Source organism: Hordeum vulgare, chromosome 7H, assembly GCF_904849725.1.
Source record: "Hordeum vulgare subsp. vulgare chromosome 7H, MorexV3_pseudomolecules_assembly, whole genome shotgun sequence".
Taxonomy (NCBI): Eukaryota; Viridiplantae; Streptophyta; class Magnoliopsida; order Poales; family Poaceae; genus Hordeum; species Hordeum vulgare.
Genome location: NC_058524.1, coordinates 553,363,386 through 553,381,100, shown reverse-complemented (window position 1 = coordinate 553,381,100; position 17,715 = coordinate 553,363,386).

Genomic DNA, 17,715 nt, shown 5'->3' with positions numbered 1-17,715 from the left:
TACCCACAAGCCTCCCGACTCTCCGGGGAATGCTCACCGGAGGTGAGCATGATGGCGCCTTCCATGTCGGCGCCCGCGTAGATCGACCTCAACGCCACATCGGTAGCCGGTGGCTCGTCATCCGGTGGGCCGAGGAAACGCATGCACGAGTTGTCTGTTAGGGAACGTCGCATGAGAAACAAAAAAAATCTACGCTCACTAAGATCAATCTATGAAGATTAACATCTACGAGAGGGGGGTGCATCTACATACCCTTGTAGAAACGCGGTTGATGTAGTCGAACGTTTTCGCGATCCAATCATGATACGTCCCGCGATCCAATCACGAAGGTCTCGATCAAGTGCCGAACGGACGGCACCTCCGCGTTCAGCGCACGTACAGCTCGATGACGCCTTCACCTCCTCGATCCAGCGAGCGAGGATGAAGTAGTAGCTGAGTTCTCCAGCAGCACGACGGCGTGGTGGAGGTGGTGGTGGTGCAATCTCGGCAGGGCTTCGCCAAGCGCTGCCACGATCACGACGGTGGAGAATTACTAGGAGAGAGAGAGGTGGCGCCGCCAAGCAATTGTGTGTTGGCTGCCTCCCTCTCCCTCTTTATTTATAGGAGGAAGGGGTAGGTAGGGTTCAGCCTTGGCCCTTCTCCAAGGAGGGTCGCATGGCACACCCTAGGGAGGACTCCTCCTCCACTAAACCCTTGGGCCCATGGGCCCTATAGGGGTCGGCTGCCCAGCCCATCAGGGGCTCCTGCGCCACCTCTTAGGCCCATGTGCCCCCCCCGGGGTGGGTGGGCCCCTCCTGATGGACCCCCGAAATCCTTTTGGCACTCCCGGTACAATACCAAAAACACCCGAAACATTCCGAGAACGTGAATACCATTGGGGGAGATCGGACGCTCGGAGATGGTACGAGATCACAAGAGAGAGGGGAGCTCGCACGCGTGTGGAGACTGGAGGCTAGCGTTTTGACTTTTACCATTTCGGGCCATGGGTGGACCGTGGATCATGGATTGTATGTTGATCGGCTGAGGTGGCAGCTTTCGAACTCGTTGGTGAAAAGTTAAACCATCAGACGTGGAGTATTTGAGCTCGAGCTCAAATGCATTCATATAAACAGTAAAATAAGAAAAAAATCAAAACATTTCAAAAAAAACTTGAATTCTTTTTTGATGAACTTTAACAAATGTTTTAAAGCTTGCCAATTTTTATCATGGGATCACATTCGAGGAAGGTGTGACAAAACAAAAAAAATGATGTTGTGACAATGGTACTTTCGAAAGCATTTTGGAACGTTGATTTTCTTTTTTTGCCATGCCTTACACAAATGTGATTTCATGATGAAAATTTACAAGCACTTAGAAAAATTGTTAAAGTACATAAAAAATCGAATTTTTAAAAACATTTTTATATTTTTTATGATTTTACTATTCAAACAGATGCATTTGAGCTCGAGCTCAAAAGGGTACCTTCGTAACCCACTTAATTTACCGTATGTTGGAGTTGTTCTGCAACTCCTGCTGACGAGTCCGGTCCAAGATTGCGGAGCGGAGCGAGCGTCGTCGTCGATCACATACATGTACAGAAAGTAAATTGACAGAGAGATGTAAAGGGGAGTCTTTCTTTACTAATTATTAATCAACTGTGTGTAGCTAGGGGTAGGGGATAAGTCTCCACATTAACGTTAAGTGGAGAAACGTTCGGTCAAAGGGAGGATGCTGACCGAGCCGGGCCGTAGCGCTCCTATCGTCCCATTAGTTTCCTAACACTCCTTATTGATCAGTTATCCGTATATCCATGCCTCAAAACTCCGAAAAACCCACTGAAAAAAAATATGAAGAAAGAGCACATAGTATACGTTGTTGTATTGCATGAATTTCCTCGTCAAAAACCTCAAGTAAGAAACATCAGGAAAAGCCACTCAAGAGAAAAGAGTACAATTCACTCAACCATCAAATTGAGTACTCAATCATCGGGATCGAGATTTTAACGACGAGTTTGTGAAGTTTCTTCCCATAACCTTGCATCTCTCTAAGTCTCATCATATCGATTTCACGCACACACCTCTCAAAGGATGATGCCCATACTGATTTCGTGGACATATCAGCAAGATTGTCACATGACTTAGTATGCAAAATTCTCACCTCATTCAACTATTGCAATTCGTGTGCATAGAAGAACTTGGGACTGATATGCTTTGTGACGTTACTCTTCACATAACTCATCTGAACTTGTGCAACACAAGCAACATTATCTTCATAGATAATGGTAAGGGTTTGTACGGTGTTTAGCCCACATGTCTGCTGAATGTGGCTAATCATCCACCGAAGCGATACACATTCTTTTGACGCTTCAAATAGTGCCATGATTTCCAAGTGGTTCATGGAAGTTGACACAAGAGTTTGCTTGGTCGATCTCCAGGAGAATGCAGCTCCACCACAAAGGAAAACATACCCGGTCTGTGATTTGCCATCATGCGGGTGTGATAGGTATCCAGCATCGACATAGCCTGTAAGAGATAGGTCTTGATTCCTTTTATAAAATAGGCCAAAATCTTTGGTCTCTTGCAGGTAATGGAAGACGTCCTTGACACCTCTTCAATGTCTCTTGGTAGGTTCAGAACTGTACCTAGCAAGAAAACTGTCGGCGAAAGCAATATCTAGTTGTGTACAATTTGTGAGGTACATGAGTGCTTCAACTGCACTCGGTAAGGAACCTCTGGTCCCAGAGTTTCCCCCCTCTTCCTTAGGCCTGAACAGGTCCTTGTCTGGCCACAAAGATCTCCCGACCATCGGGGTCTTAGAAAGATATGCCTTATAAAATCCAAATCTTTCCAACACCTTCTGGGCGTACGCCGACTCATGCACTAGAATCCCATCAGGGGAATGTTCAAGTTGCAGTCCTAGACAGAACTTGGTTTTACCCAAATCCTTATAAAATCCATCTCTCGTCCTTTCAGGCCTTTGGACGGGACCGAGTATACCATCATTTTTCTTTGGTATTTCAACCTTTCTAGTGCATTGCGCGCATGCACATGCGATTTTGTCACAATCTTTAACTCACTAAAGTAGTCAGGCAGTTGATTTGCTAATGACTACAGATCTATTATCTTTTGGATTTCTCTCTCGGTCTCAACAGTGCGCGGGTCATGAGCGTGGATTGTCGTGTCTAGCCACGTGATTTCTCGACTTTTAGCATCAAGGGGTTGGTTCTCTCTCCCTAAGGTCGGGAAAAAATCCTCTTCAAAAATGCAATCAGCAAAACGAGTTGTGTGACAGTCACGTGTTATGGGGTCCAGATACGTGATTATGGACACAGTCTCATAACCAATGTATTGTTGGAATTATGCCCTAGAGGCAATAATAAATGTATAGTTATTATTATAATTCCTGTATCAAGATAATAGTTTATTATCCATGCTATAATTGTATTGAATGAAGACTCATTTACATGTGTGGATACATAGACGAAACACCGTCCCTAGCATGCCTCTAGTTGGCTAGCCAGTTGATCGATGATAGTCAGTGTCTTCTGATTATGAACAAGGTGTTGTTGCTTGATAACTGGATCACATCATTGGGATAATCACGTGATGGACTAGACCCAAACTAATAGACGTAGCATGTTGATCGTGTCATTTTGTTGCTACTGTTTTCTGCGTGTCAAGTATTTATTCCTGTGACCATGAGATCATATAACTCACTGACACCGGAGGAATGCTTTGTGTGTATCAAACGTCGCAACGTAACTGGGTGACTATAAAGATGCTCTACAGGTATCTCCGAAGGTGTTAGTTGAGTTAGCATGGATCAAGACTGGGATTTGTCACTCCGTATGACGGAGAGGTATCTCGGGGCCCACTCGGTAATACAATATCACACACAAGCCTTGCAAGCAATGTAACTTAGTGTAAGTTGCGGGATCTTGTATTACGGAACGAGTAAAGAGACTTGCCGGTAAACGAGATTGAAATAGGTATGCGGATACTGACGATCGAATCTCGGGCAAGTAACATACCGAAGGACAAAGGGAATGACATACGGGATTATACGAATCCTTGGCACTGAGGTTCAAACGATAAGATCTTCGTAGAATATGTAGGATCCAATATGGGCATCCAGGTCCCGCTGCTGGATATTGACCGAGGAGTCTCTCGGGTCATGTCTACATAGTTCTCGAACCCGCAGGGTCTGCACACTTAAGGTTCGACGTTGTTTTATGCGTATTTGAGTTATATGGTTGGTTACCGAATGTTGTTCGGAGTCCCGGATGAGATCACAGACGTCACGAGGGTTTCCGGAATGGTCCGGAAACGAAGATTGATATATAGGATGACCTCATTTGATTACCGGAAGGTTTTTGGAGTTACCGGGAATGTACCGGGAATGACGAATGGGTTCCGGGAGTTCACCGGGGGGGGGGGGGCAACCCACCCCGGGGAAGCCCATAGGCTTTGGGGAGACACACCAGCCCTTAGTGGGCCGGTGGGACAGCCCCAAGGGGGCCTATGCGCCAAGAATAAGAAATCAAAGGAGAAGAAAAAAAAAGAGGGAGGAAGTGGGAAGGGAGGGGGACTCCTCCCACCAAACCAAGTCCAACTCGGTTTGGGGGGGGAGTCCTCCCCCCCTTGGCTCGGCCGACCCCTTGAGGGTTCCTTGGACCCCAAGGCAAGGTCCCCCTCCCTCCTCCTATATATATGGAGCAATTAGGGCTGATTTGAGACGACTTTCTCACGGCTACCCGACCACATACCTCCATAGTTTTTCCTCTAGATCGCGTTTCTGCGGAGCTCGGGCGGAGCCCTGCTGAGACAAGATCATCACCAACCTCCGGAGCGCCATCACGCTGCCGGAGAACTCTTCTACCTCTCCGTCTCTCTTGCTGGATCAAGAAGGCCGAGATCATCGTCGAGCTGTACGTGTGCTGAACGCGGAGGTGCCGTCCGTTCGGTACTAGATCGTGGGACTGATCGCGGGATTGTTCGCGGGGCGGATCGAGGGACGTGAGGACGTTCCACTACATCAACCGCGTTCTCTAACGCTTCTGCTGTACGATCTACAAGGGTACGTAGATCACTCATCCCCTCTCGTAGATGGACATCACCATGATAGGTCTTCGTGCGCGTAGGAAATTTTTTGTTTCCCATGCGACGTTCCCCAACAGTGGCATCATGAGCTAGGTTCATGCGTAGATGTCTTCTCGAGTAGAACACAAAAGTTTTTGTGGGCGATGATGTGCGTTTTGCTGCCCTCCTTAGTCTTTTCTTGATTCCGCGGTATTGTTGGATTGAAGCGGCTTGGACCGACATTACTCGTACGCTTACGAGAGACTGGTTTCATCGTTACGAGTAACCCCCTTTGCTCAAAGATGACTGGCAAGTGACGGTTTCTCCAACTTTAGTTGAATCGGATTTGACCGAGGAGGTCCTTGGATGAGGTCAAATAGCAACTCATATATCTTCGTTGTGGTGTTTGCGTAAGTAAGATGCGATCCTACTAGATACCCTTGGTCACCACGTAAAACATGCAACAACAAAATTAGAGGACGTCTAACTTGTTTTTGCAGGGTATGATTGTGATGTGATATGGCCAATGATGTGATGTGATATATTGGATGTATGAGATGATCATGTTGTAATAGAAATATCGACTTGCACGTCGATGGTACGGCAACCGGCAGGAGCCATAGGTTTGTCTTTATACTAACGTTTGTGCTTGCAGATGCGTTTACTATTTTGCTAGGATGTAGCTTTAGTAGTAATAGCATAAGTAGCACGACAACCCCGATGGCAACACATTGATGGATGATCATCGTGTGGTGCCGGTGACAAGAAGATCGTGCCGGTGCTTTGGTGATGGAGATCAAGAAGCACGCGATGATGGCCATATCATGTCACTTATGAATTGCATGTGATGTTAACCCTTTTATGCACCTTATTTTGCTTAGAACGACGGTAGCATTATGAGGTGATCTCTCACTAAAATTTCAAGACGAAATTGTGTTCTCCCCGACTGTGCACCGTTGCTATAGTTCGTCGTTTCGAGACACCACGTGATGATCGGGTGTGATAGACTCAACGTTCACATACAACGGGTGCAAAACAGTTGCGCACGCGGAACACTCGGGTTATGCTTGACGAGCCTAGCATGTGCAGACATGGCCTCGGAACACATGAGACCGAAAGGTCGATCATGAATCATATAGTTGATATGATTAGCATAGGGATGCTTACCACTGAAACTATACTCAACTCACGTGATGATCGGACTTGGGATAGTGTAAGTGGATCATGAACCACTCAAATGACTAGAGAGATGTACTTTTTGAGTGGGAGTTTAGCATATAATTTGATTAAGTTGAACTCTAATTATCTTGAACATAGTCTAAGTCCACTTTGAATATATTTGTGTTGTAGATCATGGCTCACGCAAGTGTCATCCTGAATTTTAATACGTTCCTAGAGAAAGCTAAGTTGAAAGATGATGGAAGCAACTTTGTAGACTGGGCTCGTAATCTTAAGCTAATCTTACAAGCTGGGAAGAAGGATTATGTCCTTAATGCTGCGCTAGGAGATGAACCACCCGCTACGGCTGATCAGGATGTTAAGAACGCTTGGTTAGCGCGTAAGGAGGACTACTCAATAGTTCAATGTGCAGTCTTGTATGGCTTAGAACCGGGACTTCAACGTCGCTTTGAGCGTCATGGAGCATTTGAGATGTTCCAGGAGTTGAAGTTTATCTTTCAGAAGAACGCCCGGATCGAGAGGTATGAGACCTCCGATAAATTCTATGCTTGCAAGATGGAGGAAAACTCGTCTGTCAGTGAACATGTGCTCAAAATGTCTGGGAACTCAAACCGTCTAGCTGAACTGGGGATTGAACTCCCGCAAGAAGCTATCACTGACAGAATCCTTCAATCACTGCCGCCAAGCTATAAAGGCTTTTTGTTGAACTACAACATGCAAGGGATGAACAAGTCTCCCGGCGAGTTGTTTGCGATGCTGAAAGTCGCAGAGTCTGAACTCCGTAAAGAGCATCAAGTGTTGATGGTGAGCAAGACCACTAGTTTCAAGAGAAACGGCAAAGGCAAGAAGGGCAATTCGAAGAAGAGCGGCAAGCCTGTTGCCAATCCGCCAAAGAAACCCAAGGCTGGACCTAAGCCTGAAACAGAGTGCTTCTATTGCAAGGGTATGGGTCACTGGAAGCGCAATTGCCCCAAGTATCTGGCAGATAAGAAGGCGGGCAAAGAAAAATCAGGTATATTTGATATACATGTTATTGATGTGTACTTAACTAGCTCTCGTAGTAGTGCCTGGGTCTTTGATACCGGTTCTGTTGCTCATATTTGCAACTCGAAACAGGAACTGCGGAATAGGCGAAGGCTGGCGAAAGACGAAGTGACGATGCGCGTAGGAAATGGTTCCAAGGTTGATGCAATCGCCGTCGGCACAGTGTCACTTCAGCTACCATCGGGATTAGTGATGAACTTAAATCATTGTTACTTAGTGCGTGCGTTGAGCATGAACATTATATCTGGATCTTGTTTATTGCGAGACGGTTACTCTTTTAAGTCTGAGAATAATGGTTGTTCTATTTCTATGAGTAACATCTTTTATGGTCATGCACCGAATGTGAGAGGATTGTTCATATTGAATCTTGATAGCGATACGCATATACATAACATTGAGACCAAAAGAGTTAGAGTAAACAATGATAGCACCATATTTTTGTGGCACTGCCGTTTAGGTCATATTGGTGTAAAGCGCATGAAGAAACTCCATGCTGATGGACTTTTGGAGTCACTTGACTTCGATTCACTTGACACGTGCGAACCATGCCTCATGGGCAAGATGACTAAGACTCCGTTCTCCGGAACAATGGAGCGTGGAAGTGACTTGTTGGAAATCATACATACCGATGTGTGTGGTCCAATGAGCGTAGAGGCACGCGGCGGATATCGTTATTTCCTCACCTTCACTGACGATTTAAGTAGATATGGTTATGTCTACTTGATGAAGCACAAGTCTGAAACATTTGAAAAGTTCAAGCAATTTCAGAGTGAAGTGGAAAATCATCGTAACAAGAAGATCAAGTTCCTACGGTCTGATCGTGGGGGTGAATATCTGAGTTTCGAGTTTGGTACTCACTTAAGACAATGTGGAATTGTTTCGCAGTTAACACCGCCTGGAACACCACAGCGTAATGGTGTGTCCGAACGTCGTAATCGTACTTTGTTAGAGATGGTGCGATCTATGATGTCTCTTACTGATTTGCCGTTATCATTTTGGGGTTATGCATTAGAAACAGCTGCATTCACTTTAAATAGGGCACCATCAAAATCCGTTGAGACGACACCATACGAACTGTGGTGTGGCAAAAGACCAAAGTTGTCGTTTCTTAAAGTTTGGGGATGTGATGCTTATGTCAAAAAGCTTCAGCCTGAAAAGCTGGAACCCAAAGCGGAAAAATGCGTCTTCATAGGTTACCCAAAAGAGACAGTTGGGTACACCTTCTATCTCAAATCTGAGGGCAAAGTGTTTGTTGCTAAGAACGGAACTTTTCTCAAGAAGGAGTTTCTCTCGAGAGAATTGAGTGGGAGGAAGATAGAACTTGACGAGGTTGTCGAACCTCTCATCCCTCTGGATGGTGGCGCAGGGCAAGGGGAAACCTCTGTCATTGCAACGCCGGTTGAGGAGGAAGTTAATGATGATGATCATGAAACTCCAGTTCAAGTTTCTGTTGAACCACGCAGGTCGACGAGATCACGTGCTGCTCCAGAGTGGTACGGTAATCCCGTCTTATCAATCATGTTGTTAGACAACAATGAACCTGCGAATTATGAAGAAGCAATGGTGGGCCCAGATTCCAACAAATGGCTAGAAGCCATGAAATCCGAGATAGGATCCATGTATGAGAACAAAGTGTGGACTTTGGAGATACTGCCTAAGGGCCGCAAGGCTATTCAGAACAAATGGATCTTTAAGAAGAAGACGGACGCTGACGGTAATGTGACCGTTTATAAAGCTCGACTTGTGGCAAAGGGTTTTTCACAAGTTCCAGGAGTTGACTACGATGAGACCTTCTCACCCGTAGCGATGCTTAAGTCCGTCAGAATCATGTTAGCAATAGCTGCATTTTTCGATTATGAAATCTGGCAGATGGATGTCAAAACGGCGTTCCTTAACGGTTTCCTCAAGGAAGAGTTGTATATGATGCAACCCGAAGGTTTTGTTGATCCTAAAAATGCTGACAAAGTGTGCAAGCTCCAGCGATCCATTTATGGACTGGTGCAAGCATCTCGGAGTTGGAACAAACGCTTTTATGAGGTGATCAAAGCATTTGGGTTTATACAAGTGGTTGGAAAATCTTGTATTTACAAGAAAGTGAGTGGGAGCTCTGTGGCGTTTCTAATATTATATGTGGATGACATATTACTGATTGGAAACAACGTAGAGCTTTTGGAGAGCATAAAAGGTTACTTGAATAAAAGTTTCTCTATGAAGGACCTAGGAGAAGCTGCTTACATTCTAGGCATTAAGATCTATAGGGATAGATCAAAACACCTGATAGGACTTTCACAAATCACATACCTTGATAAAGTTTTGAAGAGGTTCAAAATGGAACAGTCCAAGAAAGGGTTCTTGCCAGTGTTACAAGGTACGAGATTGAGTAAGACTCAGTGCCCAGCAACTGATGAAGATAGAGAGCATATGCGCTCCGTCCCCTATGCTTCAGCCATAGGTTCTATCATGTATGCCATGCTGTGCACTAGACCGGATGTTAGCCTGGCCATAAGTATGGCAGGCAGGTTCCAGAGTAATCTAGGAGTGGATCACTGGACAGCGGTCAAGAATATCCTGAAGTACCTGAAAAGGACTAAGGAGATGTTTCTCGTGTATGGAGGTGACGAAGAGCTCGCCGTAAAAGGTTACGTCGATGCAAGCTTTGACACAGATCCGGACGACTCTAAGTCGTAAACCGGATACGTATTTATTCTTAACGGGGGTGCAGTAAGCTGGTGCAGTTCCAAGCAAAGCGTCGTAGCAGATTCTACATGTGAAGCAGAGTACATGGCTGCCTCGGAGGCAGCTAAGGAGGGTGTCTGGATGAAGCAGTTCATGACGGATCTTGGAGTGGTGTCAAGTGCATTGGATCCAATAACCTTGTTCTGTGACAACACTGGTGCCATTGCCTTAGCAAAGGAACCAAGGTTTCACAAGAAGACCAGACACATCAAACGATGCTTCAACCTCATCCGCGACTACGTCGAGGAGGAGGACGTAAATATATGCAAAGTGCACACGGATCGGAATGTAGCAGACCCGCTGACTAAACCTCTTCCACGGCCAAAACATGATCGACACCAGAACTGTATGGGTGTTAGATTTATTACAATGTAATTCACATGGTGATGTGAGGGCTAGATTATTGACTCTAGTGCAAGTGGGAGACTGTTGGAATTATGCCCTAGAGGCAATAATAAATGTATAGTTATTATTATAATTCCTGTATCAAGATAATAGTTTATTATCCATGCTATAATTGTATTGAATGAAGACTCATTTACATGTGTGGATACATAGACGAAACACCGTCCCTAGGATGCCTCTAGTTGGCTAGCCAGTTGATCGATGATAGTCAGTGTCTTCTGATTATGAACAAGGTGTTGTTGCTTGATAACTGGATCACGTCATTGGGAGAATCACGTGATGGACTAGACCCAAACTAATAGACGCAGCATGTTGATCGTGTCATTTTGTTGCTACTGTTTTCTGCGTGTCAAGTATTTATTCCTATGACCATGAGATCATATAACTCACTGACACCGGAGGAATGCTTTGTGTGTATCAAACGTCGCAACGTAACTGGGTGACTATAAAGATGCTCTACAGGTATCTCCGAAGGTGTTAGTTGAGTTAGTATGGATCAAGACTGGGATTTGTCACTCCGTGTGACGGAGAGGTATCTCGGGGCCCACTCGGTAATACAATATCACACACAAGCCTTGCAAGCAATGTAACTTAGTGTAAGTTGCGGGATCTTGTTGTTGGGGAACGTCGCATGGGAAACAAAAAATTTCCTACGCGCACGAAGACCTATCATGGTGATGTCCATCTACGAGAGGGGATGAGTGATCTACGTACCCTTGTAGATCGTACAGCAGAAGCGATTAGAGATCGCGGTTGATGTAGTGGAACGTCCTCACGTCCCTCGATCCGCCCCGCGAACAATCCCGCGATCAGTCCCACGATCTAGTACCGAACGGACGGCACCTCCGCGTTCAGCACACGTACAGCTCGACGATGATCTCGGCCTTCTTGATCCAGCAAGAGAGACGGAGAGGTAGAAGAGTTCTCCGGCAGCGTGACGGCGCTCCGGAGGTTGGTGATGATCTTGTCTCAGCAGGGCTCCGCCCGAGCTCCGCGGAAACACGATCTAGAGGAAAAACTATGGAGGTATGTGGTCGGGCAGCCGTGAGAAAGTCGTCTCAAATCTGCCCTAAAAGCCCCATATATATAGGAGGAGGGAGGGGGACCTTGCCTTGGGGTCCAAGGGAACCCCAAGGGGTCGGCCGAGCCAGGGGGGAGGTCTCTCCCCCCCCAAACCGAGTCCTACTTGGTTTGGTGGGAGGGAGTCCTTCCCCTTTCCCACTTCTTCCTCTTTTTTTTTCTCTTCCTTTGATTTTCCTTCCTTGGCGCATAGGATTTGGTGGGCTGTCCCACCAGCCCACTAAGGGCTGGTGTGACCCCCACAAATACCTATGGGCTTCCCCGGAGTGGGTTGCCCCCCTCCGGTGAACTCCCGGAACCCATTCGTCATTCCCGGTACATTCCCGGCAACTCCGAAAACCTTCCGGTAATCAAATGAGGTCATCCTATATATCAATCTTCGTTTCCGGACCATTCCGGAAACCCTCGTGAAGTCCGTGATCTCATCCGGGACTCCGAACAACATTCGGTAACCAACCATATAACTCAAATACGCATAAAACAACGTCGAACCTTAAGTGTGCAGACCCTGCGGGTTCGAGAACTATGTAGACATGACCCGAGAGACTCCTCGGTCAATATCCAATAGCGGGACCTGGATGCCCATATTGGATCCTACATATTCTACGAAGATCTTATCGTTTGAACCTCAGTGCCAAGGATTCGTATAATCCCGTATGTCATTCCCTTTGTCCTTCGGTATGTTACTTGCCCGAGATTCGATCGTCAGTATCCGCATACCTATTTCAATCTCGTTTACCGGCAAGTCTCTTTACTCGTTCCGTAATACAAGATCCCGCAACTTACACTAAGTTACATTGCTTGCAAGGCTTATGTGTGATGTTGTATTACCGAGTGGGCCCCGAGATACCTCTCCGTCACACGGAGTGACAAATCCCAGTCTTGATCCATACTAACTCAACTAACACCTTCGGAGATACCTGTAGAGCATCTTTATAGTCACCCAGTTACGTTGCGACGTTTGATACACACAAAGCATCCCTCCGGTGTCAGTGAGTTATATGATCTCATGGTCATAGGAATAAATACTTGACACGCAGAAAACAGTAGCAACAAAATGACACGATCAACATGCTACGTCTATTAGTTTTGGTCTTAGTCCATCACGTGATTCTCCTAATGACATGATCCAGTTATCAAGCAACAACACCTTGTTCATAATCAGAAGACACTGATTATCATCGATCAACTGACTAGCCAACTAGAGGCATGCTAGGGACGGTGTTTTGTCTATGTATCCACACATGTAAATGAGTCTTCATTCAATACAATTATAGCATGGATAATAAACTATTATCTTGATACAGGAATTATAATAATAACTATACATTTATTATTGCCTCTAGGGCATAATTCCAACAGTCTCCCACTTGCACTAGAGTCAATAATCTAGCCCTCACATCACCATGTGAATTACATTGTAATAAATCTAACACCCATACAGTTCTGGTGTCGATCATGTATTGGCCGTGGAAGAGGTTTAGTCAGCGGGTCCGCTACATTCAGATCCGTGTGCACTTTGCATATATTTACGTCCTCCTCCTCGACGTAGTCGCGGATGAGGTTGAAGCGTCGTTTGATGTGTCTGGTCTTCTTGTGAAACCTTGGTTCCTTTGCTAAGGCAATGGCACCAGTGTTGTCACAGAACAAGGTTATTGGATCCAGTGCACTTGGCACCACTCCAAGATCCGTCATGAACTGCTTCATCCAGACACCCTCCTTAGCCGCCTCCGAGGCAGCCATGTATTCCGCTTCACATGTAGAATCTGCTACGACGCTTTGCTTGGAACTGCACCAGCTTACTGCACCCCCATTAAGAATAAATACGTATCCGGTTTGCGACTTAGAGTCGTCCGGATCTGTGTCAAAGCTTGCATCGACGTAACCTTTTACGGCGAGCTCTTCGTCACCTCCATACACGAGAAACATCTCCTTAGTCCTTTTCAGGTACTTTAGGATATTCTTGACTGCTGTCCAGTGATCCACTCCTGGATTACTCTGGAACCTGCCTGCCATACTTATGGCCAGGCTAACATCCGGTCTAGTGCACAGCATCGCATACATGATAGAGCCTATGGCTGAAGCATAGGGGACGGAGCGCATATGCTCTCTATCTTCATCAGTTGCTGGGCACTGAGTCTTACTCAATCTCGTACCTTGTAACACTGGCAAGAACCCTTTCTTGGACTGTTCCATTTTGAACCTCTTCAAAACTTTATCAAGGTATGTGCTTTGTGAAAGTCCTATCAGGCGTTTTGATCTATCCCTATAGATCTTAATGCCTAGAATGTAAGCAGCTTCTCCTAGGTCCTTCATAGAGAAACTTTTATTCAAGTAACCTTTTATGCTCTCCAAAAGCTCTACGTTGTTTCCAATCAGTAATATGTCATCCACATATAATATTAGAAACGCCACAGAGCTCCCACTCACTTTCTTGTAAATACAAGATTCTCCAACCACTTGTATAAACCCAAATGCTTTGATCACCTCATAAAAGCGTTTGTTCCAACTCCGAGATGCTTGCACCAGTCCATAAATGGATCGCTGGAGCTTGCACACCTTGTCAGCATTTTTAGGATCGACAAAACCTTCGGGTTGCATCATATACAACTCTTCCTTAAGGAAACCTTTAAGGAACGCCGTTTTGACATCCATCTGCCAAATTTCATAATCGAAAAATGCAGCTATTGCTAACATGATTCTGACGGACTTAAGCATCGCTACGGGAGAGAAAGTCTCATCGTAGTCAATTCCTGGAACTTGTGAAAAACCCTTTGCCACAAGTCGAGCTTTATAAACGGTCACATTACCGTCAGCGTCCGTCTTCTTCTTAAAGATCCATTTGTTCTGAATAGCCTTGCGGCCCTCAGGTAGTATCTCCAAAGTCCATACTTTGTTCTCATACATGGATCCTATCTCGGATTTCATGGCTTCTAGCCATTTGTTGGAATCTGGGCCCACCATTGCTTCTTCATAATTTGCAGGTTCATTGTTGTCTAACAATATGATTGTCAAGACGGGATTACCGTACCACTCTGGAGCAGCGCGTGATCTCGTCGACCTGCGTGGTTCAACAGAAACTTGAACTGGAGTTTCATGATCATCATCATTAACTTCCTCCTCAACCGGCGTCGCAATCACAGGGGTTTCCCCTTGCCCTGCGCCACCATCCAGAGGGATGAGAGGTTCGACAACCTCGTCAAGTTCTATCTTCCTCCCACTCAATTCTCTTGAGAGAAACTCCTTCTCGAGAAAAGTTCCGTTCTTAGCAACAAACACTTTGCCCTCGGATTTGAGATAGAAGGTGTACCCAACTGTCTCTTTTGGGTAGCCTATGAAGACGCACTTTTCCGCTTTGGGTTCCAGCTTTTCAGGCTGAAGCTTTTTGACATAAGCATCACATCCCCAAACTTTAAGAAACGACAACTTTGGCCTTTTGCCATACCACAGTTCGTATGGTGTCGTCTCAACGGATTTTGATGGTGCCCTATTTAAAGTGAATGCAGCTGTTTCTAATGCATAACCCCAAAACGATAACGGCAAATCAGTAAGAGACATCATAGATCGCACCATTTCTAATAAAGTACGATTACGACGTTCGGACACACCATTACGCTGTGGTGTTCCAGGCGGTGTTAACTGCGAAACAATTCCACATTGTCTTAAGTGAGTACCAAACTCGAAACTCAGATACTCACCCCCACGATCAGACCGTAGGAACTTGATCTTCTTGTTACGATGATTTTCCACTTCACTCTGAAATTGCTTGAACTTTTCAAATGTTTCAGACTTGTGCTTCATCAAGTAGACATAACCATATCTACTTAGATCGTCAGTGAAGGTGAGAAAATAACGATATCCGCCGCGTGCCTCCACGCTCATTGGACCACACACATCGGTATGTATGATTTCCAACAAGTCACTTGCACGCTCCATTGTTCCGGAGAACGGAGTCTTAGTCATCTTGCCCATGAGGCATGGTTCGCACGTGTCAAGTGAATCAAAGTCAAGTGACTCCAAAAGTCCATCAGCATGGAGTTTCTTCATGCGCTTTACACCAATATGACCCAAGCGGCAGTGCCACAAAAATATGGCGCTATCATTGTTTACTCTAACTCTTTTGGTCTCAATGTTATGTATATGCGTATCTCTATCAAGATTCAATATGAACAATCCTCTCACATTCGGTGCATGACCATAAAAGATGTTACTCATAGAAATAGAACAACCATTATTCTCAGACTTAAAAGAGTAACCGTCTCGCAATAAACAAGATCCAGACATAATGTTCATGCTCAACGCAGGCACTAAATAACAATGATTTAAGTTCATCACTAATCCCGATGGTAGTTGAAGTGACACTGTGCCGACGGCGATTGCATCAACCTTGGAACCGTTTCCTACGCGCATCGTCACTTCGTCCTTCGCCAGCCTTCGTCTATTCCGCAGTTCCTGCTTCGAGTTGCAAATGTGAGCAACAGAACCGGTATCGAATACCCAGGCACTACTACGAGAGCTGGTTAAGTACACATCAATAACATGTATATCAAATATACCTGATTTTTCTTTGCCCGCCTTCTTATCTGCCAGATACTTGGGGCAATTGCGCTTCCAGTGACCCATACCCTTGCAATAGAAGCACTCTGTTTCAGGCTTAGGTCCAGCCTTGGGTTTCTTCGGCGGATTGGCAACAGGCTTGCCGCTCTTCTTCGAATTGCCCTTCTTGCCTTTGCCGTTTCTCTTGAAACTAGTGGTCTTGCTCACCATCAACACTTGATGTTCTTTACGGAGTTCAGACTCTGCGACTTTCAGCATCGCAAACAACTCGCCGGGAGACTTGTTCATCCCTTGCATGTTGTAGTTCAACACGAAGCTTTTATAGCTTGGCGGCAGTGATTGGAGGATTTTGTCAGTGATAGCTTCTTGCGGGAGTTCAATCCCCAGTTCAGCTAGACGGTTTGAGTACCCAGACATTTTGAGCACATGTTCACTGACAGACGAGTTTTCCTCCATCTTGCAAGCATAGAATTTATCGGAGGTCTCATACCTCTCGATCCGGGCGTTCTTCTGAAAGATGAACTTCAACTCCTGGAACATCTCAAATGCTCCATGACGCTCAAAGCGACGTTGAAGTCCCGGTTCTAAGCCATACAAGACTGCACATTGAACTATTGAGTAGTCCTCCTTACGCGCTAACCAAGCGTTCTTAACATCCTGATCAGCCGTAGCGGGTGGTTCATCTCCTAGCGCAGCATTAAGGACATAATCCTTCTTTCCAGCTTGTAAGATTAGCTTAAGATTACGAGCCCAGTCTACAAAGTTGCTTCCATCATCTTTCAACTTAGCTTTCTCTAGGAACGTATTAAAATTGAGGATGACACTTGCGTGAGCCATGATCTACAACACAAATATATTCAAAGTGGACTTAGACTATGTTCAAGATAATTAGAGTTCAACTTAATCAAATTACATGCGAAACTCCCACTCAAAAAGTACATCTCTCTAGTCATTTGAGTGGTTCATGATCCACCTACACTATCCCAAGTCCGATCATCACGTGAGTCGGGAGTAGTTTCAGTGGTAAGCATCCCTATGCTAATCATATCATCTATATGATTCATGATCGACCTTTCGGTCTCATGTGTTCCGAGGCCATGTCTGCACATGCTAGGCTCGTCAAGCTTAACCCGAGTGTTCCGCGTGCGCAACTGTTTTGCACCCGTTGTATGTGAACGTTGAGTCTATCACACCCGATCATCACGTGGTGTCTCGAAACGACGAACTGTAGCAACGGTGCACAGTCGGGGAGAACACAATTTTGTCTTGAAATTTTAGTGAGAGATCACCTCATAATGCTACCGTCGTTCTAAGCAAAATAAGGTGCATAAAAGGATTAACATCACATGCAATTCATAAGTGACATGATATGGCCATCGTCACGTGCTTCTTGATCTCCATCACCAAAGCACCGGCACGATCTTCTTGTCACCGGCGCCACACCATGATCTCCATCATCATGATGTCCATCAACGTGTCGCCATCGGGGTTGTCGTGCTACTTGTGCTATCACTACTAAAGCTACATCCTAGCAAAATAGTAAACGCATCTGCAAGCACATATGTTAGTATAAAGACAACCCTATGGCTCCTGCCGGTTGCCGTACCATCGACGTGCAAGTCGATATTTCTATTACAACATGATCATCTCATACATC